Source organism: Chlorocebus sabaeus, chromosome 10, assembly GCF_047675955.1.
Source record: "Chlorocebus sabaeus isolate Y175 chromosome 10, mChlSab1.0.hap1, whole genome shotgun sequence".
Classification (NCBI taxonomy): Eukaryota; Metazoa; Chordata; class Mammalia; order Primates; family Cercopithecidae; genus Chlorocebus; species Chlorocebus sabaeus.
Window position 1 is genome coordinate 79,206,844 of NC_132913.1, and position 19,994 is coordinate 79,226,837.

General features: G+C 40.7%; 1 pseudogene; it reads right to left on the reverse strand.

The window, feature by feature from the left end:
* Nucleotides 1-5,143: 5,143 nt before the first annotated feature.
* On the reverse strand, nt 5,144-13,630 carry LOC119625158 (dnaJ homolog subfamily B member 1 pseudogene; annotated as a pseudogene).
* Between the last annotated feature and the right edge of the window lie 6,364 nt (nt 13,631-19,994).

Genomic DNA, 19,994 nt, shown 5'->3' on the forward strand with positions numbered 1-19,994 from the left:
TGATATAAACCTGCGATTATTGGAATGAAGTGACCTGTGTCTGAATGTGGAGCGTGGGCGGGAAAGACAATGGGAAAGCTGAGGACAGTGAGAGGAGAGCTGCGGAGGCCATTTCTTATTTCTCTCTTTACACCCCCGATTTGCTCATGTGTTTTTAGGACACCTCAGATTCCTTTTGAAAGTATGAGATAAAATACTTTTTTGTTAAGTAAAAAACAAGTCCAGGTAATAAATACAATAAGAAAGTCCTGGGCAAAGGGATCATGGACTGAAGAGGAGGTGATTTAGGAACACTGAGGTAACGCTAATGCTCAGGTTGCACACTGACCAAGTATGAGGGTGCAGCACACACCTCATCTGCAGGTATTGGGCTCAAGGAAAGGAGTTACAGACAAATTCACCATAGTGGTAGATGAGCAGAGACTCTGAATACATCTGTGAAAACATTTTACTTTTCCTTTAAGTAGAGATGCTTTCAAAATAGTCCGTGATATGATGATATGAGATTAGATGGGAACAGAAAAGAGGAGAGGGGAGTACATGAAGAATTATTTTAATGTTGGGATGGCTTTGTCCACTGCAGCGAACATCCAGAGATGCAGTGACTACCATCTGCCACTGAAAAAGAACCATCGATGGAAGTACTATTTTCAATGATAACTCCTGGTAGCAGTAAAAATATATTTTAAAATTAAATTTGGAATTTTTCTCTTCAACGCTGTTTCTTCAAAGACAAATGAGCCTCTTACAGTATGTCTAGTTAAATAAAATAATGGATGTGAAAGGCTTTACAAAACATTCATGTGCTATATAAATGGAATGTGTTATCATTGTGTACTGTGTACTAAAAAACATGCAGTAAAACGATATTATTTTTGTGGACTAAATAGTCAAATATGGGCTGTATGACAGCACTGTGAAGTGAAGTCATAATTGATGAACGACTGTGCCCAGGGAGGATTGATTTATGTACGGATGCTAACCTGGAAGAATACCTTTGGTGTAATGTTAAAGGGTTTTTTTCTTGTTTTCTTTCTTTGCCCTTTTCTCACTTAAATGTTTTCCAGTCAGTTAAAAGCATACTTATCAAATTTAATGATAAGACTAATATGGGGGAGGTAACTAACATATATTAACCTTAGAAAGTATACTGCTATATGAATAAACCAAACTTCAGATAGGCTAGTAACTTGCCCAAGACCACTCATTTAATAGTAGATGGTATTCTGTGAGTAACCTAAGACTAGTTACTTACCCAGTAGAGTGGCAGAGAGCTGGAATTTGAAACTAGGCAACCTGAGTCTAGAGAATGTGCATCTAAACCACTTTGCTTAATTATTCATTCATTTGCTTAACAAACACAAAACGCTCACACTTACTCGAGAGACTGATCTAAGCATTATACAACTTACTCCTTGTAACAACCCTATGAGGTAGATACTATTATTATTTTCATTTCATTATGGCTTAGAAACTGAGACACAAGGAAGTTAAATACTGTCCACAAGGTCACACAGCTAGTAAGCAGATTGAAACATGGGCAGTTGGGCTGGGGTGTCCATTCCTCTGAGCACCATGTTATACCACCTCTGCTCTATGCTATCCTCCTTTCAATAATGTGCCCAGCTTCACACAGCCAGATCTGAAGTGATCCTGCCCTCTCCTTATACCCTAGGAACCAGGGAGTCTTTGAGGTTTCAAAGGAAGCAGTGAACATGTATGATTCAGTTGATGCTCTTTTGACCTACCTTGGAGCATCCACGCCTGAAGGCATCTTTTGTGATGCCACCAATTCAATCCTAGACTCTTAAATCCTCATCTTTGGTTCTTACTGCCAGATAGCATTCCCTCCTGCATAAAATACATCCTTATTCTCATTACATCTCCCCATAAAACTTTCATCAATTTGAAAATTGTAAAATGCATTCCTTTTTATGCAGACATTTAATCTATGGTTAAATGACAATTGAGCAATATATCCTCCTGCATACCCAAATACCATCCCAACTTGGCAATTTGAAAATAAATTGACGATCTTAAAATTGGCATAGGTTTTAAGGAAATAGAATATTCTCAACCATAGACTTTAGAGGATGCTTATCTGTAAAACAAATTACAGGGCACACTTTGGCTTGATTAACACATTGCACTTAAGAGAGGTTTCAGAGAGAACCACCAGCTTAGCATATCTGATTTGAATTTATCTATGGACAAGACACTATGTTCCTTTCTTATGTGCATGGATGAAACCAGACCTTTCAACCTCTCAGCCTTTCAAACTCTCACTTTCAGAAACACTGAAGTTTAAAATATAAAGGTGTTGTTTTTGCTTCACACCCAAATGTCAGAGTTAGATTTTCTGATTTCTTTTGATTGGCTCCAGGTGATGTTAAGTGCAATGCAGAAAATTATCAAAATCAATCTATCTTCAAAGGCTTTCTTTGAAATTATAGGATCTGAATCAAAAGGTGAAATAACAGTATTTTTATTCAAAGTTCTCTTCCATGATTTTCATAGCTCTTGCTCTACTAAGGAGCAAGTAAAATTGGTAAAATAAATTTTTTTCCCTCTTGAAAGGTGATTGTTAGGGCCTTAATATTTTCCATAGAAATCCAGTATTTCTTAAGCAATCTGACTCTTGCTTACTGGATTTTTAAAGGATTTAATTACCAACTTCAACACATCAGCAAAGTGACTTACATTACGTATTAACAGTAAATGTAGTGCATGAATCATAGCCAAAGAATTCTGCTAACACTGGGAACCATAATACATAACCAACTATAGTCATTCAAAAGTTGAAGTATTAAAGCCTGTCACCAGAGAACTTCCAAGCACTGGAAGACCAATGGTCCTGATCAAAAGTCAAATCCAGTAGAAAATTGGCATATTCTAGAAAGCAAAACAACATCCAGAGTAATCAAAAATATAATGCTGAAGGTATTGGTTATGTCTTACTACACAAAATGTGATTGGCAGACTAACAACATTGACTTTTACCCACAAGTTTATTAAAAATGCAGAATTCCATGCTACATCCCAGACCCTCTGAAGCAGAATCTAATTTTTAGCAGGATCTTCAGGTGATTCACGGGCACATTAAAGTTTGGAAAGCAGCACTTTAAAGTATTTTTGTTAACGGAATTATGTGAATAATTGCTGTTTTCCAAAAACAATGTCATACTCAGAGGTAATGGTCATCCTTATTTTACAATGGGGCTATCATCACAGTGGGAAAAAATTCTCATACTCTAGTGCTTGGGAAAGATAATAACTGATATAGAATTATTTTTCCTGAAAGAGCCAAAGCAGTTATAGGGGAAGGAATAGCAGCTTATCACTTTCAGTAACAACAAATGCCAGCTTGACCTGCATTGTTATTTCACCTTGCACTTCTCATCACATTATGCTGGTGGATTCTTTTCCTTCCTTTCTTATTTTTGAGTCAGAGAAAGAAACTGACCTAGAGGTTGCTACAGGCATTTAGAAATATGGTTTTCTTTATCAGTTTCATTCGATCTGCTGCAGCAGGTCTTACCTGAGTGATTTTAAGAGTTTATCAATCATGTGACTGTTGAGATACCCAAGCCATGATGCAAGTACCTCTCCCATGACATGATAACTTGTGTTAATAATAAAATGAAACTGTGATAGGAGATGTGAAACAAATAGAAATCAGAGTGGTACCATGAAGGTATGAGGGAGAAGATGAGGGAGCCAGGACTAAGTGAGGAGAGGTGTATCCCTAAGTCACCTGGAAGGTTGTGGAGCAAACAGATCATCAGGCAGCACTAGTGATAGGGAGAAAATGGCCATCAGTCAATCCCTGTTCTTTCTTTGCTACCTAAAAGCACAGATAACACCACACATTTTATTCCCTTGAAGAATTCTGTCTTGGAGAAGGTTTATGGTGAATTTACCAGGAAAGAAGAAAAGTAGTGGCTGGTTGTTTTGTTTTGTTTTGTTTTAGGCTTAGCATCAGTCTTTAATGCTGTCGTGAGGCATTGACAAGTCACACACTTTGGTCTCATGTTGGCAGAGGCTACTTACAATGAGTCTAAAGGTCTGAGCGCAAGACTGGCCTCCAGGGAACAGATATTTGTTCCAACTCCCCCTCCCTCCCCAAGATTTCTTCGGAATTCCATTATGGCCCTGTATGGAGAGCAGTGGCTGCCAGGGACAGGTTTTATTTGAGTGTGCACCAACTATACATGGAATTATAAAAACATATTTACAGACATTCCACAGTGCTCCTGCAATCAGAAGCAAAGACCCTTTTATGAAAAGGGATTAAATCTAGGGCTGTGCAAAATTCAAAAGGATCAGATCCTTTTGAAAGAGTCCATAGTCCCTGAAACAAAAAATTACCTAGGCCACTGGTAAGCCCCAGGTGTGCCAAGATTGCCTTACAGAAATGGAAAGACTGTGACCCACAAAGTGAGGACATTCAGCTTCACTAGAGCCAGAGGTCAGGAGGGCCCTTGCTGGGTCCAGCCTCCCAGACCCTCAAGGGAGAGGTAGCTGCACTTACTGGAGTCACTCACCAGAGGCTGGCTCCCTTGGTGCTGCTAGAACAAGAAGTATTGCTTGTGGGCGCCAGCCAGGCAGTTCTGCAGGAATAGTTTAGGTTCTCAATTTGAGATGGCCAAAGAGAACACAGAATTATTCAAGGGAAGAGCAAGACATGGGAGACAAATACAGAATAAACCAAGCAGTGATCACACAACAGAAACGGAGGAGTGTACAGGGTCTGGGAACCAAGACAGCAGGTCGACATTATCTACCAGCCAGAAGCAAAGGGACACAGAGGGATCAAGTCCAGCTGCTGGTCTGCCTCTCGCCCCTGAACAGGGACTGGAGGAGGATGATGTGGGCCCATCCCAGGAGGGCTGCCGGACCCAGTGGGGCAGACTGGAATGCCTTTTCCTGCTGTTCCCACCACCTGATGCCCTATCGCTTGAAAAACTACTTAAGTCTAGTGTATGACTTTGAAAGATTGTAATATATGCTCTGGAAAACATTCAGTAGTACAAAAGCCCTCCCTGGGTGCTCGCGTCCTCTCATGGTCCACAACTGGTAGAAAGGTCCAGAAATCCTTGAGCTCTGGAAAGGTCCCAGGTCAGTCCTTGGGGAGCTAAGGTAGCTATATTGGAAGAATCTGCTCAAGTACGGTTCTTGATGTCTGGGGAATTCTTTCAGGGAAGATCACTTCCAATTCAATAATGAGGTCCCCACGTTTCTCCGGTGTTTTGGGGAGGCAGAGGCCTTCTCCAGGAACTTTTCGCAGTATGCCAGGCCTGATGACATCTTTGAGTACGATGGGTATGGTCCTGCCGTCCAGAGTGGGGACGTTCACTGTGCAGCCACACAGAGCCTCCCGGAGGCGGATCCTGGAAGGATAAATCACATCAGAGCCATCTCTCTTAAAGATGTTGTGTGGTTTGTCCTTTAAAACAAACACGATCTCAGCTGGAATGTTGTTGGAGGTCTAGTCTCCTTCCTTGGGGAAGGTGATTTTGGTTCCTTCTTTACACCCCTTCTTCATTTCGATGGTCAAGATTTTGTCTTCGTTTTGAATGCTCTTTCCGTCGGGGTTTAGCCGCTTGTGGGGGATTTTCATCTTTTTGTGACAACCGCTGTAGATCTCTTCAAGGGAGACTCGAAGGTCGTGGGTGACTGGGGGATCTTGCTTCTTTCGGGTGGGCTCATGGACAGGGTGGAAGTGGCCAAAGTTCATGCTGGTGAAGCTACCCATGCCCATAGGGAACCCAGAGAATGGGTCAGCAATGTCCACGCCTTCCTCCTCCTTCGGCTGCCCAAAAAAGGTGTCAAAGGGATTTCTGCCACCAAAGAACGCAGCAAATATGTCATGAGGGTCTCCATGGAATGTGTAGCTGAAAGAGGTATCATTGGCACCGCCGTCGCTACCGCCACTGGGGCCGCTGCCCTTTAGGCCTTCCTCCTGGTAGCGGCAAGATCTGGCACGTGCGCGGGTCTCTGAGCACGTCGCAGGCCTCCGCGATCTCCTTGAACTTCTCGGCGCCGGGGTCCTTGTTCTTGTCCGGGTGGTAGCGCAGCGTCTGGCGGCTGTAGGCCCGCTTGACCTCCTCGTCCGAGGCGCCTCGGGCCAGGCCCAGCGTCTGGTAATAGTCTTTGCTAGTGGCCCCCGGCCTGCGGCCCGCCCAGCCTCTGTCGCTGTACCCTGGCTCCACCGCCGCCGCCCGGTCCCGGACTCTGTATACTGATCTGGCCAGCAGTGGCTGTTATACAAAGAGATCACATTCCTTCTTTAATGGTTAATGGTAGTTATAGGAACAGAGGAGTGCAGTTGGCTTTTTAACCTGAGTTCTCATTTTAGCTGTGACTGGAGAGAACTGCAGTTTCAAAGCCCTGGGTGAGAATGTCCATAGTGACAATGTCACTAATGCTATAGTCAAATCAGCTGCAACACCATTGCAATCACTTCTTGTCCTGCTTGCAGAGGTTAACATTATAGCTGGGACTTCAGAGGAATCGCAGTTAACTTTGATAGTTGTACATTTTGAATATTATGATTGTCAGGGTCAAACTAACTTGCAGCTGTGTAAGCTAAACTTTGTAAATAAAGAATTCGAACTAAGAATAAGCACTCTACGAATGGTGTTTTAAACCTTTTCTTGCCCTTCAAAGATTCACATTCACAACTTACTCCTCCTTCATGCCGCCATCATCTCTTTTCCGCACTGTTCTTGTCTGTCCTGTTGCTGTGGTCTTCTCATTGGTCTCTCAGATTCCATGCTTACCATCTCTTGTCTATCTTTTACACAGCAGTTGTAGTACTCATCTCAAAATGCAGTTAGGTCATGCCACTTCTCTGCTCTAAACCCTCCGGAGTGTTCTTATCTGATTCAAAGGAAATCCCAAATTCTAACTCTGTCAGACAAGCCCTGAGAATATGGCAGGACACCCTCTGCCTGGGCCAACTCTCTGGTATCCATCTCCTGCCTCCTTCACCTTTGCCCAGCCATCCTGGCCTTCTCTTTCCCCAACCATACTAGACAGGTCTTGCCTCAGGGTCTCTGCTTGGATCATAAGTCTCAAAGATACACACTTAATGTACCCTTCACTTACTTTAGGTGTCTGCTCAAAAGTTACCTTATCAGCCAGGTGCAGTGGCTCAGTCCTGTAATCGCAGGACTTTGGAAGGCCAAGGTGGAAGGATGGCTTGAGCCCAGGAACTTGAGACCAGCTTAGGCAACATAGTGAGACCCTTTCTCTACAAAACATAGAAAAATAAGCTGGACATGGTGGCCTGTGCCTGTAGTCCCAGTTACTTGGGAGGCTGAGGCAGAAGGGATCGCCTGAATCTGGCAAGTGGAGGCTGCAGTGATCCATGATTGCACCACTGCACTGCACTCCAGCCTGGGGACAGAGTGAGACCCCATTTCAAAAAACAAAGTTATTTTATTGAGGAAATTCCTCTGAACACTTCCTATAACCCCTATCCTTACATAATTTTAAACCATGTAATACACTACTTTTTTTTTTTTTTAATCAATGTTTGTCTTCCCCAGCTAGAATATAACTCTGTGAGAGTGGAGATCTTGTTTTGTTCACTTCTGTCTTCTCAGTGCTCCAGAGTGCCAGACATACACTAAGAGAATTGCTCACTTAGTATTTGTGAATAGATGATTTTCAAGGCTTGTTTGTGCACCTGGTACTCTGGCCATTTACTCACTCTCCTCAGCTCACAGGCACTTTTCTACTTTTGTTGAGATTCTTCCTCTGTTCCTTTCTACTTCCTCAAAGCTGCATGTTCAAGTATCAGCTTTGCTTCAGGTCTCACCTGAAACCTTCCTTCATTCTATTCTCAAAGCTGAACATGCCTCTCCTCTGGTGCCCCCAGGACTGTCTGTGTTCCCTGTGTCTTTGTCTTGTACTAGAATGATTCCTCTTCATGAACAGGAAGCTTCCAAAGGTGGAACCCTGTCTGATTTATCTTTAGCCCCTGACACCCCCATCTCCACCCCACCTCCCCCCATCCCACAAAATCTACTTCTTTTATACAAAGAAGATACTGAATGAACATTTGGTCAATAAATATTGCTGAATAGATTTGCATTACTGTGACAATGTTGATGTGACAGTACAGCACTTGGATAAGAAATGGTAGTCCAAGCATAATTCTGTGTTTTCCTTTTTCCCACCAAATTTGCCCTGGATGGCTTTTTGGTTTGGGGTTTTGTGTGTGAGGGGAGTAGAAAAAAAGTTGCGAAAAAAAGTTGCTCCTGGATGTTACCATTTTGCTTTATTTTAGTAAGTGCTGAAAGAGAAAACATTCATACAGAAGACAAAATACCTCATAATCAAAATGTCCGTTGTCTGCCCAGCTGTCTCAATCCAGGTTGGGTTCGTAACCAAGGAAAAGGTTTCTATTACAGAGAATTCTGTTAGCATCCTTCACTGCCTGAAAAACTTTTCCCTTACCTTTCTGATGGAACCCTTTCCTATATCCTAGTAGGGAGAATCAAGAGCAAGAAGTAGCTGTGCTTAGAAGTAGATACCTTTTTAAAACTCTGATTTCTCTTAGCATGAGTTTTCAATTCCAAACTGTCAAGATTCTGCACTAGAGGTTCACAGTGTACTTCTCTGTGGAACAGCTGGTCTAATTGGACAAGTTTTGCTGTGGTGACATTAGGGCTTATTAGGCTTTCTCTTATCAGTGGTATAAGCTGTGAGATTTCCACCAAGCAGAGGGTTTAGGTTCTAAATGAGAAATATAGATTAGCATTTCACATAATGAAATAATGGACTTTAGTGTTACCTTTCTAGTGACAAAAGCAGGAACTTAAATCCATTGCAGGGTTCCTTGTTTAATCAATAAATAAACGAGAGACACAGAAGATTTATTTCTTCTGTGGCAACAAACACCATCATTTTTCTTAATTATCCTTAGGTTTGCTTTTCCTGCTTTTAGATTGTTTGCAAGTAAAAAACTCCCTACACTAAGAAAGGGACATCAGACCTCATTTTTTTTTCTCCACCTCTTTCATACATATAGAGAGTTTTGCTTTTTTGCTGCGAGTCTTATGTTTCTTAATGAAGACCTAATAAAGTCAAAGGTTTCACAAGGTTGTCCAGGATGCCTTAAAGGCCAGAGGATCCAGCTGAGGAGGGAAATATCAAGGCAGATGTAGGAGAGAAAACAAATAGTTTGAACTTTGGATCCACAGATGGTTATGCCTGCCAACTGTTATGAGCCAATGAATATCTGGCCTATCATTTGTCATATTTATTGCAGTACATAATGCTGTAATTTCTCATGGCATGGTTATTTATCTTGCTGTGTTCTCTGAACAGCTAAAATTGCAGCCATGTTGAAGCATATGTATACCTTTTGGGTTTCATCTTTAAATAGCAGTCATGCAAATTGGCACAGGCCTGCCCATCCAAGGACTGGGATTATAAATGTTGCAAAAGCAATGAGTTGTCAGATTATGGAAAATTCTGACAATAATTGAAACTATGCTCCCAGTCTTTTTCCTGTGTGCTTAACTAGAGAGATTAAGGGAAGCAGAAGCTCTCCCCTGCAGTTTGTTTTCTTTCCAAGGTGCCAGGGTGGCTTCCTGAAGCGGTGGCTGCTAGAGCTGTGAATACTCTATCTGGAGGCCTCTCTGGAGCATGCAGAGAGACCCGTCCAATTTCACAGTAAGGAAATGGGCTCTGGAAAGAGGGGAGTTTGAGGATGGGAGGAAGAAGGCATGAGGTAGACTCAGTCACTGATTTCTGACAGCAGTCATGGGGGCATTGTGACATCAAAAGGAGCAGCAGGAACACCTGTCTTTACTGGCACCTCCGCGATTGGCAGTGGTGAGTCGTGAGCAGAGGCCACACGATGCCTTGTGACAGAAGGTATGACTCACAGGTGGGCAGAGTCTTCAGGGCACTGTTGCTCACCTGGCATATCTTGTTATCCAGGATGAATCATTGGGTCCAAATGAGCCTTGGAGTTGGGGCAAATTTGCATGCACATTGAGGCCTCAGTGGATGGCAGATGTGAAAATGTGGGTGCCTCCCATCCATACTGGATTAGCCGCATTCGTTTTCTGGAGTGTAGAAACTCACACTCTGTTGCAGGCCCCTCTGCTGTTGATGATGAAGGGCCTGTTGGGCATTCAGACTCCTGAGAACACAGGCAACTTCGAATCTCACTTTAGCCATTGGTTTTCCTCACAATGGGTTCAATCAGAAATATTAACACTTATTATTCCAAAGGGTTCTGAGAGCGCTGTCTTCTTTCTTTTCCTGCAAGGCAATGAAATGGGCCTACAATGTTTAGCAGAAGACAGAAGAGACCCTGAAATCATTCTCACTATTATTAGGGCTAACTTTAAAAGTCTGAAGGTTAAGGCATCAAAACCCTTAAGCCCTGGCTTAACCACTTTAGTCTCACCTCTTACCACCTTTAAGTTCCTAGAATGGATGAAGGTCCCTTCTGCCTCAGGACTCTGCACAGCCAAGACCCTAACAGGCAAGATAGCTCTGGAGAAAAAAGAAGGCTCTAAAAATGTAACCCTGATGGTATAATTCTAAATTGTCCCCTTTCCTCGTGAAATAAAAAGAGTAGACTCTATGGAGTCTCTAAAGTTGGCTGAGGACCAACCACTTGGGTTGTCTTAAGTTTAAAAGGCTGTGCTCAGAGAAAGAAAAGATGGGCAGATGACCCAGTACAAACATGAAATACACGCAGGAACCTGCATGAAGAGAGGCAGAAAGGTTAAGACTCAGAGGGAACAGAGACTTTTGAAAAAAATACCAAAGAGGACAAGAGGCTTTTAAAATTATCTGCAGTGCTTAGTGCTTGTGGCAGTACAAGGTCAATGGACAACAACAAAAAAAGCCACTATTTTGAGTCCTCTTTTGCATCTGTCTCCTAGGTTAGACAGAATGCTTTTAAGACTAGGAACAGAGGAAGAATAATTGGTAAGGGAACTGGAAGGTCAAGATATGTAAAAAGATCGTCAGAGAGCCCTGCTCAGATTTTTAAGTCTAGACACCTATGTCCACTTCCTAGGGAGACACGAATCACTGTGGATAGTACTTGAGGGAGCAGAGACATTGGGGGAAATGCAAGCTGCTGTGAATTGAACAAATGTCCCTATTTTCAAGAAAGGAGAGTGTATTATTAAACAAATGATTTGTGTACATTTGAAAAGTGAGCAAAGTTGGGAATGAGTACTATAGTCATGGAAGATGGTTGCAGAGCTAAGGGAGCATAGCAGGGAGGCAAGACAGAACTGGATTTAGTCAAATACGTGATGAGAACGATGGGAAGATAACATGCACAAACTCTAGGATAGGCCATCTGTGCATCAAGAACAAAAATCCTTAACACGCAGCAGCAATTCAACTGTGGTTTTAGGCCTTGGTGATAGATGAGAGAATTACAGTTCTCCTGAAGTTCCTCTAAGCAGGCCTCTTCTGCCCCTTTCAATACAGCCAGGCTTCAGAGGTGCTTTTGTAGGATATGACTCTTTACTCTTTGTCCTTCCTTCCTTTGATCATGTCTCACACCCTAACTTGAACTGATAGGTTCAGTAGAAGAGCAATTTATATTGGGAAGGCAATTAAGAATAAATTAGGAAAGGTCTAGTTAGCAGCTGTTGGAAAAGTAGCTGAAAGAAGATTTGATAAATATATGCTTCCTGGTCACCTTGGGCAAGCTAATGACTCCTCTTTGGTTTCTCATCTTGGAAATGGGGGCAATAGCTAGGCAGCAATTAGATGTCTCTCATCTCCAGATTCCCTGCCCATACCCTTGCTTTTCTTGGTCTGTTCTTGGGCTTTCTATTAATTTTACTTTTGGTTTATTACCTAGCACATTTCTTCGGATTCATAGGCATTTTGCTTCTCGACCACTCTAAATACACAGCAAAGTCTCTTAAATCAGTGATATGTGACAAGAAAAGAAAATGCAATAGAAATTCAGTCAGAGTATGTTTGGTCTAATTGTCTGCAGTTTAAACTATTGTAAATAATGTCAAGGTGCCCTTCTGTTTGCTGCATCTCCTCATAGCAGCTTATGCCCTATGTGGTACAAATGAGAGACAGTGACTGAAAAGGGATGCAGGTTCTAGCAGGAGCTTTGCCACTAAAAAGCAATGTGACTTTGGACAAATCTTTTTACATCCTGGCATTGTTTCTTCATCAGCACAGTAAATGGGTTGATCTATCTTATCTCCCAGGTTCTTTCCAAGTCGAGAATTTTAAAAAGCCCATGATTTAAAGCCAAAAACTATATTATGGAATGAGCTGACAGCATACATAAGTGCAAGTTGATTAGGGAAATGGCATAGGATTATTTTTTAAATTGGCTTTCACAATAATAAATCATGGACTAAAGATACAGAGAAGAGAGATCATTTAATGTAAGTGTTCAAAGAAGCATAGCTTATTTTAAACAATGGTTCACAATAACCTTTCATTCTTTGCCCTTATATTTTTCCTAATGGATGGCATAAAATGGATACTCAGCTTGAATAGTGGCTTTCATTCAATTTTAAGTCACCCCGTCATGTTGTGTTCTGCTGCTTTCTATGTTAGCTGACATTGCAAGATGTAGCACCATGCAGAATGAAGAGTTAGAAATGTGACACAACATGTCTGAAACAATACTTGCTTTTTGCAGATCAGTTATCATTTAAAGGCTGGTATTTAGAAACATTCTTATATAATTCAATATCTCTATGTCTCTGGTAGGAAGGATGTCAACTTGAGTTAATTTTTTTGTTTATCAGACATGATAGGACAAGATGACATTAAAATGAAAGAAGCCATCCAGAATGCATATTAAAAAAATCAAGCAAATCTTTAAGGAGCTTAGGAGTTGCTTGGATTGATTTCCTGCAACCATGGAACTAAAGAATAAGTGATAATTGTCACAGATCGTTGTTCAGGATAAACTCAGATATTTCCCATTGTTATCCTTCGTCCTGATACATTACGGTTGGCTGTGACATCACAGTCTTCTGATTTTGATTGAAGTAAAATTGCGTGAAGGCAAAAGTGTTTTATAGTGACTGGGGCTTAGTCATTTATTTGTTCCCTGAGTTTACTCAGGCTCACTAATTTCTAGGTACAATAGAGTCACATTATCAGTACTGTTCCAAATTTTGCAAGCTCTCACTGACACCCACTTAAACCATATCTGTGCTCCCCTGAAATGGTCATTTCAGAGATTCCAGCATATGCCTGTGAGATGTCCAGTTGGTCTTCATGTGGTTGTTCCACTCTTAGTCAGGCACTGGAGTCTCCTGGTGGGCACATGAGGGATGTGACAGAGCCCTCTAAGTGGCCAAACTGCAGGATGGTTTGTGACAACGTGGGGGATGAGGTCGTTCTCCCATTTTGTGTGTAAATCTTTTAAGGTATATCAACATTACATTGTTGGTATCTCTTTCTGTATGGATTTTTAATAAAATAGGACCTTGAGGTTTTACCTGAAGCCCTCTCTTTTCCTGGGTACCCGATGGGCATCCAGCAGGAGGGAATGAGAAGTGAATGCCAGCTTGGGTTCTTGTGTCAGCAACCAAGGCAGTGTTTTGGGGTCATTTTTATCTTTTTGGATGACTTTCTTTGGAAATTTCTTCATTCTCTGAAGCAAATAAACTTTAATCAGGTCTTCCTTACCAGTTTTCCTGAGATGTTCAGATAGAATTTTCTGAAATACAGGGGCAACATAGGCTCAAGTTGGAATCTCTAAACCTGGTCATTCAACAAACATTTTCTGAGCATAGTTTTTGTGCGAAACACTCTCTTTGCCTTTTTATTCCTCTTTTTCCTAAAGAAAATTTTTTTTCTTTGGAATTGGCTTAAGTAAAAGAGTTGACATTTAGGACTCCTCTTAACAGAGATTGTGTTAGTCCATTCTCGCACTGCTCATAAAGACGTAGCTGAGACTGAGTAATTCATAAAGGAAAGATGTTTAATTGATTCATAGTTCAGCATGGATGGGGAGGCCTCAGGAAACTTACAATCGTGGTGGAAAAGGAAACAAACATGTCCTTCTTCATATGGCAGCAGGAAAGGAGAAGTGCAAAGTGAAGAGGGGTAAAGCACCTTATAAAATCATCAGATCTCATGAGAACTCATTCACTGTCACGAGAAGAGCACGGGGGAAACCACCCTCATTATTCAATTACCTGTCACTGGGTCCTTCCCATAACATATGGGGATTATGGGAGCTACAGTTCAAGATGAGATTTGGGTGGGGAAACATCCCCACCACATCAGAGTCTATGAAGACATTTTCAATAAAACACAATTAGTAAGGGATGCACTTTTGAAATGTGGGTTTCTACAGTCAGTGCTTTCATTTACACAGAGGGCCATTACTAAACACTTTGATTTAACTGGCTGATTAGACATCTTTGTAGAGGAAGAGGAATAATTAGAAAACTGCAGAAGCATTTGAACTCTCCCGTAAAAGCCAATGATTGATAATTTGTAATTATTGTTGAAGTAGATCTATGTTTATCCAGGGAAAGCATGTTTGGTTGTTTTTGAATTGTCTAGCATTTTTATTGATATTTATTTTAGAATCAGAATGTGAATTATTTTTCATATGTATCCCAGTACAAAATTATTTTATTGCATTGCATATAATCATATGTTGCATGAACAGAGCATGAGATTTACTTAATATTTACTTTTGCATGCACATTGCTACCAAAATTACCTGAATTTAAAAAGAGCTTTGTACTTACAGTCATCCATAAATTGCACGTTAACATTAATGGACTACAATGTTGATTTAGAAATGGCTAGGTACTGACATATTTTATGTAATCATTCATAGAACATTCTCAATTTTACTGCTGTCTAATTGTGTTCCTGCAATATATGGTAGTTCTTCATATTAATGGCAAAATATTGTTGCCCTTCATGTTTGGAAATGATATTACTGACAAAGATCTATAGGATGTATCTACCAGATCAATATGTGATCAATAGTTTTCTGTACTCAGTGTGGAAAATACCATAGTCACTACAGGCAGAGTCTACAATTTTTTTTAACTGTGTCTTAAAGTTGCGGGTTCCATATACAAATTATTGTATGGACTTAAATTATTAATCAAGAAATAGTCTAGTGGATATACATGTACACATAACACCTAGGTTTTTCATCTTAACAGACTTTTGTTCAAAGAGTCGTCCTGCTTCTTTTTCTGTGAAGTTGTGTGGTCAACTTAAAGCACTGCCTTTCTATATCCCAGTCCATGCTTTTGGCAATATCTACTGCAATATGTGAAGACTGAAACAATTAAGAACCACAGTTTATTTCTATATACTTGACCTCTTTCCCTCTCTCAGATTATTTTGGAACAAATCCCAAATCAATTCATCTGCAAATATTCCAGATTGTATCTTAAAATAAGAATTATCTCTCTCTCTCTCGCTCTCTTTTAAACATAACACAATACAATGATCAAATCTAAAAAAACAATTTAATCATCTTTCCTGTGTATCATCAATACGCATTCAGTGTCTTTGTTTCCTGCCTTGTCTTTTGTGGTCCCCAAGTCACATTCTCCTGCCCCGATGGATGTCAGCCTCACAGTTCTGTATGAACTCAGGCTCACTCAGTGTCTCATTCAAGCATGCATCCCAAGCCTTTCTGCACCAAGGCAGACAGCACACCACTGGGCCAAACCACAATGCATCCAAAAAGTGAGGGGATAAAAGCCCAAGGATAACACTGACCTAATGGGGATGGGGGCCTGTAGAGCAGCGTTTCAGCCTCGTGTCCTTCAAATAGACAATTCCTGGCAGACTGTCACATGCTTCTCAGAGGCCCAGCAAATCAGTCCTGTATGCCTATAGTGGCAACCTTCCTAACGCACCTCTGTTGGCTTTTCCTCCTTTCCGGTAAGGTTTTCCTTATTCCCACAGTTCTCTTTCTTGGAATTAAATCTCAAGTCTGTGAGGTATGCAAGCTATGATATCCCATACTTTTAATAGTTTGAATTCAGATCCAAATAACATTGCGATATGTTGATATGCAACTGAATTCACTTTCAAAAATGGTAGCAAAATAAATATAACATAAGGTTTATCATCTTAGCCATTCTTTTTCTTTTTTGATACAAGTTCTCACTCTGTCACCCAGGCTGGAGTGCAGTGGTACGATCACAGATCACTGCAGCTTCGACATCCAAAGCTCAAGTGATTCTCCTGCCTCAGCATCCTGAGTAGCTAGGACTATAGACATGCACACCATGCCCAGCTAATTTTTGTATTTTTTGTAGAGGTGGAGTTCTGCATGTTGACCAGTTTGGTCTTGAACTCCTGGGCTCAAGTAATCTGCCTGCCTTGGCTTCCCAAATTGTTGGGACTACATGCGTGAGCCACAACACCTGGCCCTTAGCCAGTTTTAAGTGTATAGTTCTGTGGTATTAAGCACATTCACATTGTTGTGCAATCATCACCAGCGTCTGTCTCGAGAACTCTTTTCTTTTCTTTTCTTTTTTTTTTTGAGATGGAGTCTCACTCCGTCACCCAGGCTGGAGTGCAGTGGCCGGATCTCAGCTCACTGCAAGCTCCGCCTCCCGGGTTCACGCCATTCTCCTGCCTCAGCCTCCGGAGTAGCTGGGACTACAGGCGCCCGCCACCTCGCCTGGCTAGTTTTTTTGTATTTTTTAGTAGAGACGGGGTTTCACCTTGTTAGCCAGGATGGTCTCGATCTCCTGACCTCGTGATCCGCCCGTCTCAGCCTCCCAAAGTGCTGGGATTACAGGCTTGAGCCACGGCGCCCGGCCGAGAACTCTTTTCATCTTGCATAACGAAAACTCCATACCTATCAAAATTAAAAATACTCTCCATTCTCCCACCGCCTGGCAACGATCATTTTACTTTCCGTTTCTATGAATTTGACTACTCTAGGTACCTATATGTAGAATCACGTGGTATTTATCTTTTCGTAACTGGCTTATTTCCCTGTGCGTATTGCCCTCAAGGTTCATCCATGTTGTAGCATGTGTCATAACGTCCTTCCTTTTAAAGCTGAATAATATTCCATTGTATGTTTATGCCACATTTTGCTTTTTCATTCATCCATCGATAGACATTTGGGTTGCTTCCACTTTTTGACTATTTTGAATAAATGCTGCTATGAACATGGGTGTATCAATATCCCTTTAAGACCCTGCTTTCAATTATTTGGGTATATATCCAAAAATGGGATTGTTGGATCAGATGGCAATTACATTTTATACTCCTACTAACAGTGCACAAGGGTTTAAATTTTTCCATATTCTTATCAATACTTGTCATTTTCTGTTTGATTTTTAAATAATGGCTATTTTAATGGGTATGTCTTAATTCTCTTCCGAAGTAAATGTCTCCTCCATTTTCTTGTTTCTATCTCTGTTTTCCTGTCTTTCTCCTTTTAAAGAAACAAGATTGTCCTATTTTTCCATAATCAGGGTTTTTCTGACTGTGTGCCTATACTGTCAATTTATAGTGCAAAACTTGTAAAAATCCTTTAGCTCTGAATTTGAATGGAAAGTATCAATATGGTCTAGATACATGATACATTTTATCCTTTTTCCAAATTACATACTTCCCACTTCTGTTTTCTGTAAAGGCCTGGAACAATAACCAATCCAGCAGCAAACGAGCACCACCAGCTCATAGATTAGGGTCTCTAAAACCAGGACATCTTGGAAAAGAGGCTGATTTAAGGAGCAGGAAAACAGGACTGTCCAGGCAGGAAATGTACAAGGTAAGGAGGGAAATCTTGTCATACTTGAAAGCAAAGCTGCTATCAAAGACCGTAGGAATTGTTTTAATAGGACTCAGGAGCCAACTTGAGCAGGTTGCCACTGACCAAGGATGGACTAATTTGTGCATCAGTAAAGATAATAGTTACAATGGATTAAAACATATAAAATATATTTAAATAAATGCCTTCATAATGATGCTAAAATAGAAGAGAAAAACTCATTGCTCACTTTCGAAGGATGCTATGGATCCAGTTCATTACTTTGAGAACTGGTAAGTAAATTGATAGAATCTAACTTTTATTCTTCTTTTCCTATGCTAAATGTACCTAAGGCAATCACATTATTAATAAGGAATGATACCTCTTTATAAACCATTCAAGTTAATAAATGAAGAAAAAAACTACAACAATAGCATTTTGCAGCTCCTACTGACTTGAAGGAGCTGGGCATTAAGCAGCAGTGACTGCTGGCATCATGAAATGGAAGATGGCCAGACAATATGCACCTCTCAATGGAAGTTCACAACACCGCCTCTGATGTAGTCCTACCAAAAAAGGAACACTTGAATCATATTAAGCCTATAGATTTATGTACCAATGTATAGGAAATACAGGAAAGGGGAATGATTATTAATATGTTTTTGCTTAATTTATTTTTCATAATCCCTGAAAAAAAATCAAAATTGAACTGTGAATGGATGCATATTCCTTTTGAAAACTAAACCTAAATGTCTCTAGATATTCACACAAAAGTATACAGGTGTCTGCCTAGTTCAGATTTTTGTCTTAGGATGGGGTTAATCTTAGTGGCAAAAGAGCCATTTTTAAAGGGGTTGACACTTAACAGGATGTCTATTATTTCTTCTGACATCCTATCTTCTTATCTTGCTTTTGGTTATGTGGAGTAAGATGAAAGAAAATTGTTAATTCTCCATAGCACTGTGTGCTTGGTTTTAGTAATCTCAGCTGTGATTTAGATATTTTAAATGTTTTCCTCTCAAAAATGGGGAAAAAATGTGAGACTCAAATAAAAAGCCAACAGGGAGAGGGACAGTTAAATTGGATTCTGTAGTGTTCAGTTCTGTGACTGCAAGATTAATCCTATTAATTATCTTGTCTTCTGACCTTATGTAGTTTGGATTCTTTGTTCGCTACCTCTTGAATACACACATCTTTCAGTGAATAGTAAAAGTCTGAAAATTTTGAAATGCTAATTTAAAAGCGATTTGCTTCACTTGGAAACCAAAGAAGAATTGTAGGAGTTCTCCCCCATATCAAGTCCAGGAATATTTGATTTTTTTTCAGTTTAATGACTAATACAGAATTCTTTTTGTATGTGTGAGCAAGCTGCAAATTGCAAGATGACTCATAATGAATCTTCATCTGAAGGCTAGTTACTTACTGCTTATCTTGAATCTATTTATGATTAATACTTATTGCTAAAGATCTTTTGTGTAGTGTCAATTCATTCCTTCAAACATTTTACACTGTTTTATTAAATATATATTGAGCAACAGCTATATATCAGGTACCATATTGGTTCGTGGGACTATAGCAGTGAATAAGATCTGTACATTCTGTCCTCTCTAGGAAGTTCTTGTTTGGTGAGTTTTTCAGGAAAGCATATGCTAAGATGTAATTAGAACTCTAAGAGATTTATTGAAGGCAATACCCATGAGGGATAACAGAGAAAGGGAAAGGGAGTATATGCGGAAAGCCTCAGACCATGATGCAGGCCTGACAATTTTGCAGAAGGAAAAGATGGAGGAAAGAGGATTAGGTGGAAAGAACCTAAGACCATAGTGCAGGTCTGAGAAAGTCTCAGCTAGGCTGATGGGGAGCCCTGAGCAAAACTTGCTTTTTAGAAGAGTCCCACATTGGCCAATACTGGCCCAGCTCTAATGCCTCTGCTGCATTGAGTTATCAGCTCAGAGCAGCCCTGAAAGCATGTGGTCCCTGTTGAACACCATGGTGGATCTGGGGGATATGACAGCAGGAGGCTGTCAGCTAACTGCACAGGCCCTTTCCTGATGGGCCATCTAAATGGTACATTATTGAATGGATACAAGGGTGAAGCATATTACAGTAAGGATACTATGGGGGTATTTTAGTGGTATAGCAGGACAAGTTTATATGCATTTACTTTTCTTCCAGTGCTCTGCTCTGTGTCATAGCAAGCAATGTTACCAAAATTCTTTCGCCCTAAGCCTATCAGATAGGTTAAGCCACCAGC